Genomic DNA, 16,116 nt, shown 5'->3' with positions numbered 1-16,116 from the left:
ACACGTTTTTCTTAAGTTTACGCAAAACTAATCAAAACCAATCAGATTCCGTTATCGCTCCAGGCAGTTGTAAAGCTCCGCCTAGTTGCACCGTTAGCCACGCCTACATAATGATCGCATGTTGAGATAATCACTTTTGATAATTATGACAAATTTACTGCTTCATTTTATGCTTCTTTTTTTATTTCTCTGTTCTGCTTTTACCGAGTGCAATAAATTACAATAAAGGAGATTTTAAGTTTTCTCTAAAATATGAATAAATGTATCAAACGAATATAAGCTCATATATAAAAACAACAAATACACACACTTTTAATATTTTAGTTTCATCAAGCCTTACGAAAAAAAAAACATCTCCGAAAGTAAATATGGAAAAATATAAAACAATGGAAATTTTCATATTAAAGTAAAAGTAATTGTGTATGAAAAGATAATTAATTAATATACAAAAGAGGGCAGTTGTCTCCGGACTGAGCACAAAAAGGGGGATGAAAGTTAAGTAAGAGAATGAAAATCTCTGTCTTATTTTTTTACGGTACAATTTGAACATTTAGGGATGCCTTTACCAAATAAACGCAAAATATTTAATGCCAAATTGTCATCAATGTTTAGAATCAAATGCGTAAAAAAGAGCAATCATTAGACTTTTTTTTTCTAAAAAAAATAATAACAACAAGGTTCTCAAGTGTAATTTATAATGACCGCATATTGTTGATATCTTTTTTTGTTAAATATAAAAAATGTCTTCCCGCCAAATCCAATTTTAATTTCAATATTTAGAAAATTCCACTATTCCAGCGATCAATCAGATAATAAAAAAGCAGGCGGTACACATCATTGTAACAAGTGCTCATTTTCAAAGATAACGAGAAAGAATAAACAAACATAGGTAAACAATTATACTAATGTCGAACTCTAGTAGAATTTTTCAAAGCCTCAAATAGTTCAGAAAAACTCTATTCAAAAGTTACATGCAAAAATCAACAAATTCTACTCCTTTTAAACTTTTCAACAACAACAAAAATCCACGTGCAGTATGATTCTTATATCTAATACAGAACAAAGTCTTTCATATTCAATTTTCAATTTTAATTTTTGCTCGTAATTTTCCCTTTTCATTTAATAAAGTATATATTTGGTTTGCCATCCACTATTTTCCTATTAAAGCTCTTTTTAAAATCTTTTTTGATATTAAATTGACCAGTATAATTGAATAAATGATTTAGAATAAGATGCAAAATTAAATCAAATATGATATAGATATGACAGGACTATGCGTTATTCTATATATCCTTTAAACATATAGTTTTATATTTTAGAACATCATATTCCGCAAAAAGTTAAACCCGACCTAGGTAGATCTAGGTAGACAAACAGGAACGAGGCTAAATTCAAATATATGACACTATCGTTTTGACGATAAGAATATTGTTGTGTATTGCAATGAATAATTCAATTAACACTCGTGTCATTAGTAGCACCGGAAATTGTTCTGGCACGTGTAAAATGGCTACTGTTGTTTATTTGTCAGTTTCAGTGTAATATATCCTGCCATCAACTTGTCAAATATAATTAAATCATTTCAATTTCATATATAGCGATTTTCTGTGTATTTTTTCTTCTAATGTGTATTAATTGCCAGTGTATATAGAATGATATATATTACACATAATCATTTATGCAAAATATTGTCTTGGGATCAAGAATTTGAAATGAACGCGAAAAGGAATCACGATGAAAAAAAAGAAAACTAAGATTTATATAAAAAAAATATGTATACATGTTACGTGTATTACAAAAATTAAGCCGTTAGTTTTCGCGATGAACTGTTGAACATTGTCATTTCGGGTCCTTTTATAGCTTACTATGCGGTTTGGGCTTCATTCATTGTTGAAGGCCGTACGGTGACCCATAGTTGTTAATTTCTGAGTCATTTTGGTCTCTTGTTGAGAGTTGTCTCATTGGCATTCATACCACATCTTCCTTTTATATTTACTATACAAATCCTTGGTAAAATTCTATCAACAATAAATGTGTTTAAAAATTATATTTTCAATATTTAAAACTTTTTATTATGAAACAATATATAAAACCTTATCTTCATAACCATTTTTGCGATATCTAAGTTTTTCTTTACTCGTTAGTAACTTTACAATAAATCTTCATAACGAATACTCTTCTGGGAAATTATTTCAACAAATCTACATGCTACGTTGATTTCGATAGAGTCCATAGCTCCCAGTGAAACAGAGGCAGTAAAAATTTGAGATGTCAACTTTCGTAATTTTCTCGTTATACGCGTCATTAATTTGTACTTTTCGTGAATAATAAATGTAAGTTTCTCCAGGGACAACTAATAATTACAGATTAGTATATATGACACGCTTAATTGTTTATTTTGAAAACGAACACGTGCAAAGTGGTCAATTTTGACAAATTTCTATTTTTCTTCATTTCGACAAAAGGCGCGTTTGTGGCCAAGGAATGGTCTTGGATTTGGAATTAAAATCTGAGAGAAAGAAAATAAATGAGTATGAAAAAAAAGAAATGAACGATATTGAAAAAAATATCTAGGATTTTGTGTTAGAGCTTATTTTCTTCTAAGAAATGATATTTTCAGCATCGTGACAATTTAAGTTTGGCTTAAATATGATAGAATTATTCAGAGGAGCTTTAAAAACAATAATTGTGACAAAGGAATTAACTTTTAAAAAAGTTCCTAGTCTTAAGGAATCAATATCTCAATATCAAAATATTGTTGTTTAATATTCGAATTTCGATAAAACTGTTGGTTTTAATATAAGAAAATTATTATCTAAATTTGAAATAGGTTATAGGTAAAATAAATGTCCTTAGAAACTTGAAATTGTATATACCTAAACGATATATATTACGTTATTGATGACGAATCTCATTTCTTTTTATTAGGTAAAATGATTGGTAGCAGATAAAATAATACAAACTTTTCGATGTATTAACAAACTTTACCAAATATCACAGGAAAAAAATTTGCAACCAACAAGATAAATTAAATGGTCGAAGAAGGTCTTGATTCCAACTTTTTTGTTGTTGAAAAGAGTATTTCTTATTTTGATTCATATTTATATTAGTTAAAAATAGTAGCCATGAGTTGATTTCTTTTTGAGTGAAGATTGTGCTTATAAAATGAAAATTCATCACAAATTGTAGTAAATATAATATTTGAAACCTCAAAGAGAAAAGACTTGAGAAGGAGAGGATATTAATTTTCAGCAATAACTATTCATTTTGAGCGATGGAGACTGGTCTTTATCATAATACAGTTCTTTCGAATATTTCACCATATTTCAATTATGATATATACAAATCAATATTAAAATCTAAGAAGTTTAAGTATTTGAAAGCCGTATTTCAAAAGTTTCGACATTATCATGATTTCTGTGAGGAGTTTATTATAAAGCTGTCATTTTTACCCCAAAGAACATGAAAGATAACTTAATACAAAACGTTTTCATATTTCAATGATGAACAAACTGTTCAAAGGTTCAGAATACTTAACAATTTTTCAGCATCGTTGCATTTCTAACGTTATCCGCAGAGGTAGCGAGTGCATCCCGCTGGTCAGTGCCGATATTCTTTAAAGACTGACCAGTGTCCACTAAATTCAGGACCTTAGGTGGCCATTTTAGATGATGATACTGATGCATTTGCATCGAAAGAAGTAAATCTTGTTACGGGTCCTTAGGTGGCCATGCTTTGATCAGACCATGGCCGAAGAGTGACCAATGTCCACGGGAGGACATCGATAATCTTGTTACTTTACCTCAGGAGGTCAATCTTTGATCCTAGATGAAATTACCATAACAATTTGTAGATAATGTTCATTTCAAGAGTATCTGTGTAGCAAGTTTGCAAACAAGAGATTAGCTACTGCTGTGAAACTCTTGGTTTTGAAGAAACAGAACTATAGTTATGTAAACCATTGTACAGTCTAATTGGACATCTGGGATATTTTGTGTTTATTTATATTGATAATTAAGGATATTATCTACCACGAAATGTAAATGTAACGGTAGTAATGGATTATTTACCAGATATACAATGTAGATACAGAAAACAAAAGAACAATAATTTTTTTTTTTTAAATTCTTGACGAATATAAAGATTGTAAGCGGAGCCGTTTTTGAACAAAAATTATACATGGAATACGTTTGCGCGCATTTGGGGATTAAAATGTTTTACGTTTGCGCGCAGCTTTTGATTACATTTGCGCGCATTCATTTTACAGGTAAACTCAGGTAACATATAAATAAAAATTAAATTAAACTATAATTGACTATATATTTTTAATTTTCATAATAAATATGACTATCACTTGAATTATTAATTTTGAAAATATTTCTTAATTCAAACTATATATTGTTCATATTGAACTGAGACTACTATATATAGTCTCAGTATTGAATTATCAAACCAATTATAAAAATGATCATTATAAACTCCGTAGTATAGCTTAATACATGTAACTTCATTGCGAATATTTCAGAGTGAAAAGGTTTAAGTTAGTTTGTAAAGTTACACCAAGGCACAAACATGGAGTTTCGACACGTACCTACATGTAAAGTAATGAAATTATCAATACTTTTACCTTTAACATTAGCTCTGTTTTAGCGTTTTAACATTTCTATCTGTACATATTTCTAGGATTTAGTGCTTGTGCATAATAACACGGACTTATCTTGCTCGAAATCCCACTTCCACCTCATAGCTGGTGAGTAGGGGACCAAGACTATCGGAATGAGTACTTATACTTATAACTAATTATAAATAAATAAGTATTATTACCTGTATTTTACCTGAGTTTACCTGTCAAAAAAATGCGCGCAATTGTAATCAAAAGCTGCGCGCAAACGTAATGATTTTTGCGCGCAAATGTAATGGTAATGCGCGCAAACGTAATGCACCGAATATTTTGACCTTTTTGGAAATTGAAAGCTGATAAAATGTATATATTCACGAGATCATGGAAATAATATTACTTCCAGGATGAGATTAATTAAATGTCTATTATTAATAAGATTTAAAAATAAAAACACGAGATTATTATATTGACAGACTGAACATAAAGACTATGTATTAATACACGATTTAAAATAAATCGTCCTTTATTTATTTTTTTATCTGTATGAACCTAGTGTTTCGAAGCAATTATTGCAAAACGATATAGTAACTAAAAGAGATATTTTGTAGGGAAATTCAAATTTGAAATCTTGTATGTTCCAATCAGTTTTTACCGCGTACAACACTGAAAAAAAGTATTATTCAGAAAAAAACAAAATTTTCTATGAAATTTTAAGCGTTATCCCTATCATAAAGATTCGAACGTATCTGTAGCATATTGAAAATTTTCAACTTTGAGAGCCTCCTACGTATTCGTAAGGTTCGGTTTCTTATATATATATTCTCTAGTTTTTTTTGTCGGGACAGTCACGTATATTAGAAAAAATCATGAATCAAGTTAGTGCATGTGATAACCGTCAAATAAAACTGTGAAAGTATGAATGCAAAAGCTTCATTTACAAGTTATCGTCCTTAATATGCAAGAGATATTTGCCACTGAACGTAAAAAATAACACTTAACATATCAATGAATATAAAGGCAAAAGTAGTACACCGCTGTTCGGAACTTATAAATCGATTGAGAAAAAAAACCCAAACCCGAATCACAAACTAAAACCGAGGGAAACGCATCAAATATAAGAGAACAACGACACAACAGAAACACAACATTCAAATGTAACACACACAGAAACGAACTATAATATAACAATGGTCATTTTCCTAACTTTGTACATGACATTTTAAGAAAAAAAAATTTAAAATGGTGAGTTGAACCTGGTTTGGGGCATGTCAAAACCTCCCGCTTTTATGGCAATGTTAAATATAACATTAAAAAAAACAACATAACATGACAGGACTACATATAGGACAGAGAAACACAGGCTAATTATAGCTAACAAAAGGTACCAGGTTTGAAAATTTAATATGCTAGACGTGCGTTTTGTCGACACAAGACTAACCAGTGACGTTCAGATGAAAAATGTCCAAAAGCTAAAACAAGTACGCAGTTGAAGAGCACTGAGGACCATACTGAGTTTCAAAAGTTGTGCCCAATACGGCCGTAGGGTTACTGGGCATGAGATTGTTGCACTGAACGTAAAGAAACAAATATTAATATGTCAACGAAGTTAATTTAACATGTTTAAAAAAATTGTCACTGGACGTAACAAAAACAAAAACCAACGAAGTATCAATGTTGACCGTGCATGAACTGTATCCGAGTTCTCAGACTGGGAAAACACCGAATTCGATTCTCTCATGCTCATCTTAAACTGTAAATATATCTAATAACATTTTCATATAAACATATTAAGGCTTGAAGACATTTTTATATTTTTTTACGTTTTGATGCCACTAATGAATTAATTTAAGAGTTAATATAATTATATACATAAACCGGATGTACGCCATCATCTTAAATCAACAGTGAATCTTTCAAAGATCGTGTAAATGATTTATTCTTGGTTAAAGCGACGCTTAAATAATGTTCTCATCTCCCCTTTTAACCGAAATACATTTATATGTCTTCTTTGTTTATTCTTCGTACAAACAAAAGTAAGTATTAAATTCCCTTGTAAAACTATGAACATCTGAAAGTACTTCGCTCTGGATCGTTATAGCTAGAAAATTAATCATTAATTGAAAAATGGTGCCTTACTTATCGACATAATATTTTTATTTAATATAAGAAATTATTTTTGATACTGAGATTTTGGAGCCAAGAGTCTGTACAAAAGACCACCCAATCGCCAATGCCCATTAGGTTTACATTTTTTAATTGGCTGACTGTTATTCCAAAGTTTTAATCATTCAATATTTCATATGCATAATCGACGGAGGTACATTGAATGAAATTATTTATTTCACATTTTTTGTAAAATAAAAACCCCGGATTTCTTTTAAATTACTTAAATTGATTTCGAGTTCCGTCAATATGACAATATAAGTATAGATATACTGGTGAGTTCTTATGTGGTTACGTTGTTTCGCCATTTGTCCCAGGTTTTCAAAGAGAATGAAAGCACGCAACTATTTCAACCCCAGTAACATTCTGCATGTGTCACTTTGCCATCCGATGTATATTTGTCTGCGAAGCTAACGCCGTTATGTTCTTATGTGATCTAAAATACCCATATAGACATACAAACATCCCATCAAATCACATGAAAATTGTAATTCACAAATTCAGTGATTTTGATTATTATCTATAAGCAGTGCTTTGGGTTATACGAGGGGAATTTGGTGTAAACCGATTACACGATAAACTATATACTGCTAGAGGTAAAGATCGACACAAGATATGGTTCTCACACTCTATGGACGGACGAACAACGATGCCGGTTTGGTACAATTTTTGACTCATTTATGTTTTTTTCGGAGACTCTCTTGCTATTTACGAGGGCGAATAACTAAAAACAATCGAGGACGAAACGGTACATATATCAAACGGCACGAATCAACGTTTAAACTCGATTAATTCAAAAACCTCAAATTACAATTGTAGAACATAAAACTTAGGAGACTTAAGTAATCGATCGACATATATTGCTCGGGTGTTGGTAAGATTGCATATTTTGAAAAAAAATGTCTACAAAGTTACATGCTATTGTTTTTTTTTAATTAATTTGCATTTATTTTAACTTCTTTTTTTTTTAGAAAGTTCCGATTCCGATTCCGAATTTGTACTTTATTTTAAAATGACTGACAAATCTATAAAACCAGAGACATATATACATCTCTGCATGATAAAACGTAAGGACGGATCCAGTCGTTTCAAAAATGCATGGGGTTTCCATTCGAATGCATTCATCTTCCAAAAAGGAAGTTCCAACCCCTGGACCCCCTAAATCCGCCACTGAAACGATAATTATTCGGAATCTATTCGATATTCTATCGGTAACGACGATTACCGGGTGTTTTTTTTAACGTTTATCCATCTTTATTTGTGTCTAAAATGTGTAAAGACGCATTTCATGTACACACAATTGGATCCTTTTAATTTAGAGATGAATACAAAGCGAGAAAAATAAATAAGAGGGCAATATTTCGATAGTTTCATGGGATGCGTACATTACTATATTCACAAGAATATAGTTAACTCAGTATTAAACCAATATACTAGTATAGAAAAGAAGATGTGGCATTACGATTTCAAAAATGAGACAACTCTTCACTAGAATCCAAATGACAGAGAAATTAACAAATATAGGTCACCGTACGACGTTTAACAATGGAAGCAAGCCCATACCGCATAGTCAGCTATAACAGGTCGCGAAATGACAAATGTAAAACAATTCAAACGAGAAAACTAACGGCCTAATTCATGTTAAAAAAATATAACATATTTGTAGTTATGACTTTCATCAAATCATCGCACATCGTTTTCTTCCCCGACTCCTAACCAGTCAAGTGCCCTGGGAATAACAAGAAAACATTGAATTAACATAAAATACAAGTAAACAATTTGTATATTTGTCTTTGAAGTAACTGCCGCCTAGATTTTATCTTGGTATATCAATATCACAAATCTTAATGTTTATGCATCTTACTCAGTATTGTTGTAACTGTTATTTAATATAAAACTATTTCTAAACGTGATCAGATGAGATTTGTAAGATGTCTCCGACAATATCAATATAGCATTCCACACATTAAAATTGAGAATGGAAACGGGGAATGTGTCAAAAAGAGAAATTTAAAAAAAAACGTAAACAAGAGCAGAAAAGTTCATTTCGACTATCGCGCACTGATGAACTAGTCTATTATAGTTTTTAGTTTTCAGCTTTTGACAAGCGAGAAATTCAACGTATATTTTTAGCCAATGTCCTGAAATAAAAATGGACAATTCATTTCTTTTCAACGAAAACTGGTATTTATAAAATTGCACTGTCCATAAAAATTCATGACCGTTGCTATTCGAATTATGGTTCCTGGAAATTGGAAAGATTAATCGTTATTTTCATTTTTTTTTAAAACTGGTCCCGAGTGTTTTACTCGAGAACGAAAATATCAGATAACTGTATACACGTTGTTTCAAAAAGTAGAGATGAATCTATAGAAACCGAACTATTTCAACTCTAACAAAGTACAGAGAAATTTATCTAATGAATATATAAAGTGCTTTAATAACAAACAAAACATAAATTGTGTGCATCTGGCAAAACTAGTCATTATTTTTTTATTTATTTTTCTTGAAAGTCGAAAAATAATTAAAAATCGAAAATTTATTTAACCCAATTTGTTGATCATCGAGAAATGTGAACGACAAGTGCATTTTCTGCCATTTTGATGATGAATCGATGAAAAAGGTATCAATGAGCATTTGTAGTTATAATTGGAATTAATGATCCCTTTCATGTTATTAAGACTTATCTTCAATCCCCCATTAATATTGAGTGCATCAAATTTGTTTCGAAAGTTGATAATATATTCATTTGTAGCAATAGAATAATTGCATCATTATCAACGAAGCAGACGATTAGAAGACTGCGCGCGGCTTTGATCAATGTCTGTCTTCTGCTGAAATCGATGAAAGATTAAAGTATTCTTATCTTGATCAAACAACTAAATAAACTTCACTAAAAGAAAAACGTTTTATATCCAAATTGACGATTCTGAAAAGTTTGGTGAGGTGTAAATTGGTTTCATCTACTATTCAAAGTTTTGAAATCTTTATATATTTGGTTTTGAAATTCTAAATAGTTGAGCGATTCTGTAAAAACTGTTCTTTTACTAAGCAGTTTAAAAAGTAGCTACATAAAATTTGGAGACATTTAAAACTACACATGTTTCCAATTAAATAATTCATCAAAATTTGTAAAAAAAATATAAAAAATAATTCAAAATCTAACGTATTGTATCTGATTTCAAATTATGTGATTTAAACATTCACTTAGTGATGTTTTGAATTTCAATAATTATTTTATAAACTTGATAAAATTTCGAAGGTCTTATAATTCTTAATGCATGTTTCCATGAATACGGAATTAATTTCAAAACTAGTTGAATGGCTCCAGAATTTTACTGAAATCATTAGAGTTTGACATCTATATTTATTATCTTATTATTTACTTGATTATTTTCTTTATAGAACTACTCGTGACCACAAACGATCTTCACACATTTCAAGGTCTTTACACGCGCTTGTATACATGCAGTTCGAATTTAACAGAACACATGTCTTTTATATGTTGCTGTATATACTTAAAACCAGATGACAAAAATGTTTATATAAAAGTGTATAGTCACTTATTCAAACCAAATTTCTAAGCAATTTTACTTAATAAAATAATAAACTCCGATTATATTAAATATAGATGGCATTTTTAATTACGGTCTCACGAGCGCACGTGCCACTGACGATCTTTCAGCAGACGATACAAACTAATGAAATTAATTACAAATTAAAATCAGTTTCAGGAACATTTCACGATGACATAGTCCATTTTGATTTAATGACTATGTAGTGGTCACTACAATAACAAAATTAGTGAGTTACATGGACATTTATTGCTTAAAATTTCATGAAATGTCTCACTGGGACACTATATGGATTTTTGACATCTTCAAAATCCCGAATCAATAAGTTATCGAGTGTCGCCTCTATTGAAAAGATTATGAAATTAAAAATAAATAAAATAAGATTATAATATATTAATTTCCTTTTTTGTCGTAAAACGGAACAGGAGAGTTAGGCATGGTGTATCAACTGCAAAACAAAATTTAAAAGGTTAAAGGATCAGTGCTTTTATACTTGTTTCAGCACAGTTCCCACAAAGCCTTCAACACGGAACAAATTATCAAATTGTATGTTGTAATTTTACTGAGTTCATCTCATGTTGTTTTTTTGCGCGGTTGGTGCTTGGTCTTTATTTCTCTCTGTTCGTCTATTCGTCGATTTTGTTTGCCTCGGCGCTGCCATTGTTTCTGAGTTTTGAATGTCCCCATGATATCATGGCTTTGGTTAATAGAAAATGTAGTCTAAGATGATATCTACCGCTTCTTTTAACTGCATGTGAATTTAATATCATTTTTAAAAATAATAACGAAAACTGAGTCTGAACAGATATATTCCTTAAATGCCACAATATACTAATGAAAGTTCTTCTAACATTTTTCGATTGAACTCTTTAACAATTGAAGAGAGTTTCCAAAAATCACTTAAATTGTTATTATAAAATACTAGTTAGCATTTATCCTGGTATTTCGCAATGTCTTATTTTACAGTTTCACTTTAAAACATTAACATATAATGTTTTTTCCTACGCTTATAACAATATAACTGAAAAGAAGATAATTTCAATTCAAGGAAGAATAGTGAAAATGCTTGTACTACTGTACAGGGGTGTGTTCCGTCAATGTAATTGCAAAACAGTTACGTCACTCTTTTAGTGCCGGAAATATTTCGTTTCAAGAATGACGTAAAAATTTACTTAAAATTGTATTCTAACCGCAAATCTTACTTATATTACGGATTAACGGAAATCCTTTCAATTGTCAATTAGTGCCACAATACAGTTTATTAACAATTTTAAATCAGATTTATGTTTTTGCACATGACCCCTTTCGACCGTCAGTTTAATTGACTCTCAGAATTTCAAAGCCATGAAGATTCTCCCTATTAAAAGTCTATAATTTCAAGCGTGACTCCTTTCTCTCACAGGTGCGCTGTAGGTCGACTAAAATATATACATAATATAAAGAATTGTTTCAGAAAGTTTACATTTAATTAATTTGAAATACACGTATTTTTTGGCAATCAATGGTAAACTATGACAACGATGCCAAAATATTTACAAATAATGAAAATGACAGACTGCGTGTTATACGTATCAAAACCTGGCTTTCTGTGTGATCGTAATCTATTACTGAAAATGCACTTTCTAGATAACGTATCTTTTAATCTGGTACTGAATTTAATTGTGCAAATAAAGTGAAATGTTCTTCAAAGTTACAACAGTTTGATGGCTTTACAGGTGGCCATGTTGAACTTTTAAAAATCAGGACGACTTATATCACCTTTATAGTTTATCCTTAAAAATCGATGTTCCGAAATCGGTAGTTTTGCAGCTTCACTGAAATCTGTATTGTCAGATTGTAACAAAACAATGATTATGTGATATTGTTGAAATAAAATTAAGAATGGAAACGGGGAATGTGTCAAAGAGAAAACAAAGAGCAGAAAACTACCGAAGCCACCAATGGGTCGTGTCTTTAACACACGCCTAGAAAATCCCGCACCCTGAGGCGAACCTCAGCTGCGTGGGTGTCTTCCTCCTATTCCCACTTTTTAAAAATGCTATTCCTTCTATTCCCACTTGCAAATAACAATAGATGTTTTGATAAATAATTTGTTTTTATAACAATCAAGGTTAATTAGAATTTCACCTAAGATTTACCTGTATTTATTTCAAAGCATAACATATTTGGTACACTATTTACTAGGTATAATTCCTTGTTTATTTGTAATATGTTTCTTTTTTCATCATAGAAATACTTAAAAATAAAGAAAAATTATGATAAATAGATTGTAGTTAAGATTTATTTAAAAAAAAATGAACTTGTACTTAACTGCCAGTCTTTGTAAGAATCAGGCAGTTCAGGTAAAAATCAAAACATGATAAGAAAAAATCCACCGATAATATCATGCTTTTTAAAACTAACCATCATCCTGAGTTAAAAATTATTAGTCTTTCGTTTGTGTGTGTATGGTAAAATCAAATAACTTGGTTAGAAAATTGGTAAGAATAATAACAAATTACAGAGTTATCTCCCCTTATTCGTTAATTTCTAGTGCATTTTAACCAATTTGTATCTTCTATTACCAGAACAGAAAATGGAAATGAGTGTTGTTTTTGTGCAGAACTACATATTGTGAACTGAAATCAATGTCAAATTGGGTGGTTTTTTTTGTCATGTTTTCACCACTGCCTAATTCTTAGGCAGACTGGCACTTAAATATAAAGAAAAATATGCTAAATAGATCGGAGTTAGATATATTTTCAAATTTTTGAATTTTTACTTAAAAATAAAGAAAAATTATGATAAATAGATTGGAGTTAGATTTATTAAAAAAAAAATGAATTCGTAATTTTAAAAAATTGAGTGCTGTACTAATAAATCATGATATAAATAATATTATAACCAAGTATAATCTTAAGATGTGGAATAAAAGTATACTCTAAAAATATAATTACTTGGACCAATAATCAAAGATATCACTATGTAACATACTGGGTTAAACAGAAGTCCTAATAGTAGAGTTTGGGGATGCAGCCTCCCATCTTCTTCACGTGGAATAGATTGATAAACTTTAATAGACTTGTATACAGTGATTGTCTAATGTTTGTGCTACAATGTGTGATTTGATTTAGTGCTGTTGTATAATTTGCGTTCTATTATACTTGCTTGAATCTTAAGATGAAATTGTGAATTTACTTATATTTGTTTTAATTTCTTTCATATTTATTTTGTTTTAAAAAAACAGAATTCATAGATGCAAAATAACTTACTACCTGTTCTATCAACAAAAAAACACTGGTCAATTAACAGTTGATTAAAAAATGTTTGTACAGTATAATCCTTTGTTTGAACAAGTTTTCCTCCTATTCCCACTTGAAATTTTACCTTTTCTTACTAGATTTTTAAAAAGTGGGAATAGAGGGAATGAACCGCTGCGTGGACCCTAAAAAAATATGTGTGTCTACAAATAATTTTAAATGTTCTAAAGTTGGCTAAATATCATAATTTTTATATATTTAGATTTTGGCAAAAGGTGTGGCAGGTTTATTTACGATGTCTGGTTTCTCACATGCAAGGGTTGAAGAACCCTTCTATCAGAAAGTTATATTAAATTTTTATTGGAATTATGTGAGAATATTAAATCTAATATGTGTACCGTCAACAATTGTACTTTTTTTTATCAATAGTATCAAAATGCTGCTAAATACAATTTTGTATGGCAAAAAAATTTAAAAAGATTTCTTTAACATTCTTGATCCTTGCAATTTAATTTATATCTAAAAAATAAAACATCTTTATTGAATTTTGGTTCATCATGTCTTCGTTTTCATTCTATGTCTAATGGCTCTATTCAAAATCTTTTTAAAGTCATCAAAATTATACAGCTGTGAGATGTATTTTTGGGTAAATAAAATAAAAACCATGCATGCCAATATGTTGTGTATACAGTAGACGTGCAGATACTGATTGGAATAGTTATAAAGTGTCTTCCCTGTGAAATTGAATCTGTGTAAAGGGGTCTTAGGTCTACTCTTCAATGCATGAAAAAAAATCCCGGCATTTCAATGGATTGATTGTTGGTTGCTGTAAGTCCAGTGGCAACAATTTCAAACACGTTAAGAATGTTGAGGACAAAAACTCTAATTTTATAACAATTATATTCTAAGTTATAGCATATATACCCTTTGACATACAAACTAATTCATTTTGCAAACTTTTACAAAATAAAAAATAAAATTTTTACTCTAGCTGTAACTGTTAGTATTTAGTTTAAATACTCTTATCCTTTTGAAAAATGAAACATTGCTACAGTTTATTCAACAAGAAACTAAAAAGGAAATTGAATTGAAATTTGTTTCAGAGTACTCATTTACAAAGTGCCCTCTTTCAAATTTATCACTTGCTTTTACAGTTTTAATGCATTTTTTAACTTCAATAAATACATTACAAGTATGTTTCATTATAATACTTTATTCTGATTGGCTACACTATATATAAGTATTACACAATACAATTTATCATTGATGATGACACAAGGTCCCATAATAAAGTGCACAGGGAAATTAAATAAAAACTTGATAAAAATCGTGTTTTCATGACCCTAGCTTAAAAATGTGATTATAAGTATTGAATGCTTCTTTTTGTAACTTCATAGGGTTGTAAAAGCCTTGACTGTGCACACATTTTTAAAGCGCTCCACGCTTTATACAAAATGTACTTTGGTCAACGCTTTTACACCATAATAGAGTAACTAAAAGAAGCATTCAATTCTTAAATAACCTATAGTAATAGTTCTGGCAACATCAATGATGACAGAAATTTCTGTCCATGTATTATTTTCTATGTTATTATTTGTACTTTTTTTCTATTCTTATAAAAAAAAAATCTTTTTTTTCTCCTTTTTTCTTCATCTTTATTTTTTGTCTCTTTTTTTATCTATTCTTTATTTTTTGCCCCATTTGTCTGTAGTCTTGGGCACAATATCCTCTATTCTGCGGACCCGATCTATATCCTCAACAAATGTAGTAGCACTATCAAATATGAACTCAAGGAGGGTGAATTTTTATAAGCAATCACAAACCAGTAACAAACAAAATAAACAATATCTGTAGAATTTAAATATTGCACTTTATTAACAAATATAATTTAATAGGCAACAATAAGTTAATAATCCAGTAACAATGTCTATAGACTGGACATAGTTTCATATAACAAATAATGTGTATGTAATTAATTAAAGGTCATTATAAAATAGTGTTAAAAAAATAGCTCAAAATTTATCATGTTAAATGAGCAAATGAAATTCTATTCCAAATAGAAGCTCAAGGATTCCTGACAACTTCTTAATATATCCTTCTGGGATTGTCAGCAAAAGACAACCTTAGAAATGTTATTTGTGTTTTAATCTAACATTTGAGTGATTTGAATGACTATATAAGTGCTTAAATACCATTTTTGTTCCTTCCAATGCCTGTTCTTGAGGTATCCAGATTTTTATGATTTATGATATTAAAATCGAGAAAATATGCAGGTCTGGTTTTGCTTTTTTATTATTTAGTGGAACAAATAATATCCTATGGAAAGATTCACCTTTCTATGTAAATATTATTGGTTTTTTTATTTTATCTGACATTTATTTATGATTTGGTTAAATTTACTCCAGTGCTTAGTTTTTAGATAAAGGGGAACAATTCAGTTATATTAAGGAGTAAAATCCAGAATAAACATACAATTTAGATTTACTATAGTCAATTTAGGGTTTCAAGATATATTTAA

This window comes from Mytilus trossulus, chromosome 14 (genome assembly GCF_036588685.1).
Source record: "Mytilus trossulus isolate FHL-02 chromosome 14, PNRI_Mtr1.1.1.hap1, whole genome shotgun sequence".
Taxonomy (NCBI): domain Eukaryota; kingdom Metazoa; phylum Mollusca; class Bivalvia; order Mytilida; family Mytilidae; genus Mytilus; species Mytilus trossulus.
The sequence above is the reverse complement of the archived record's forward strand: the minus strand, read 5'-3'. Positions refer to the sequence as shown.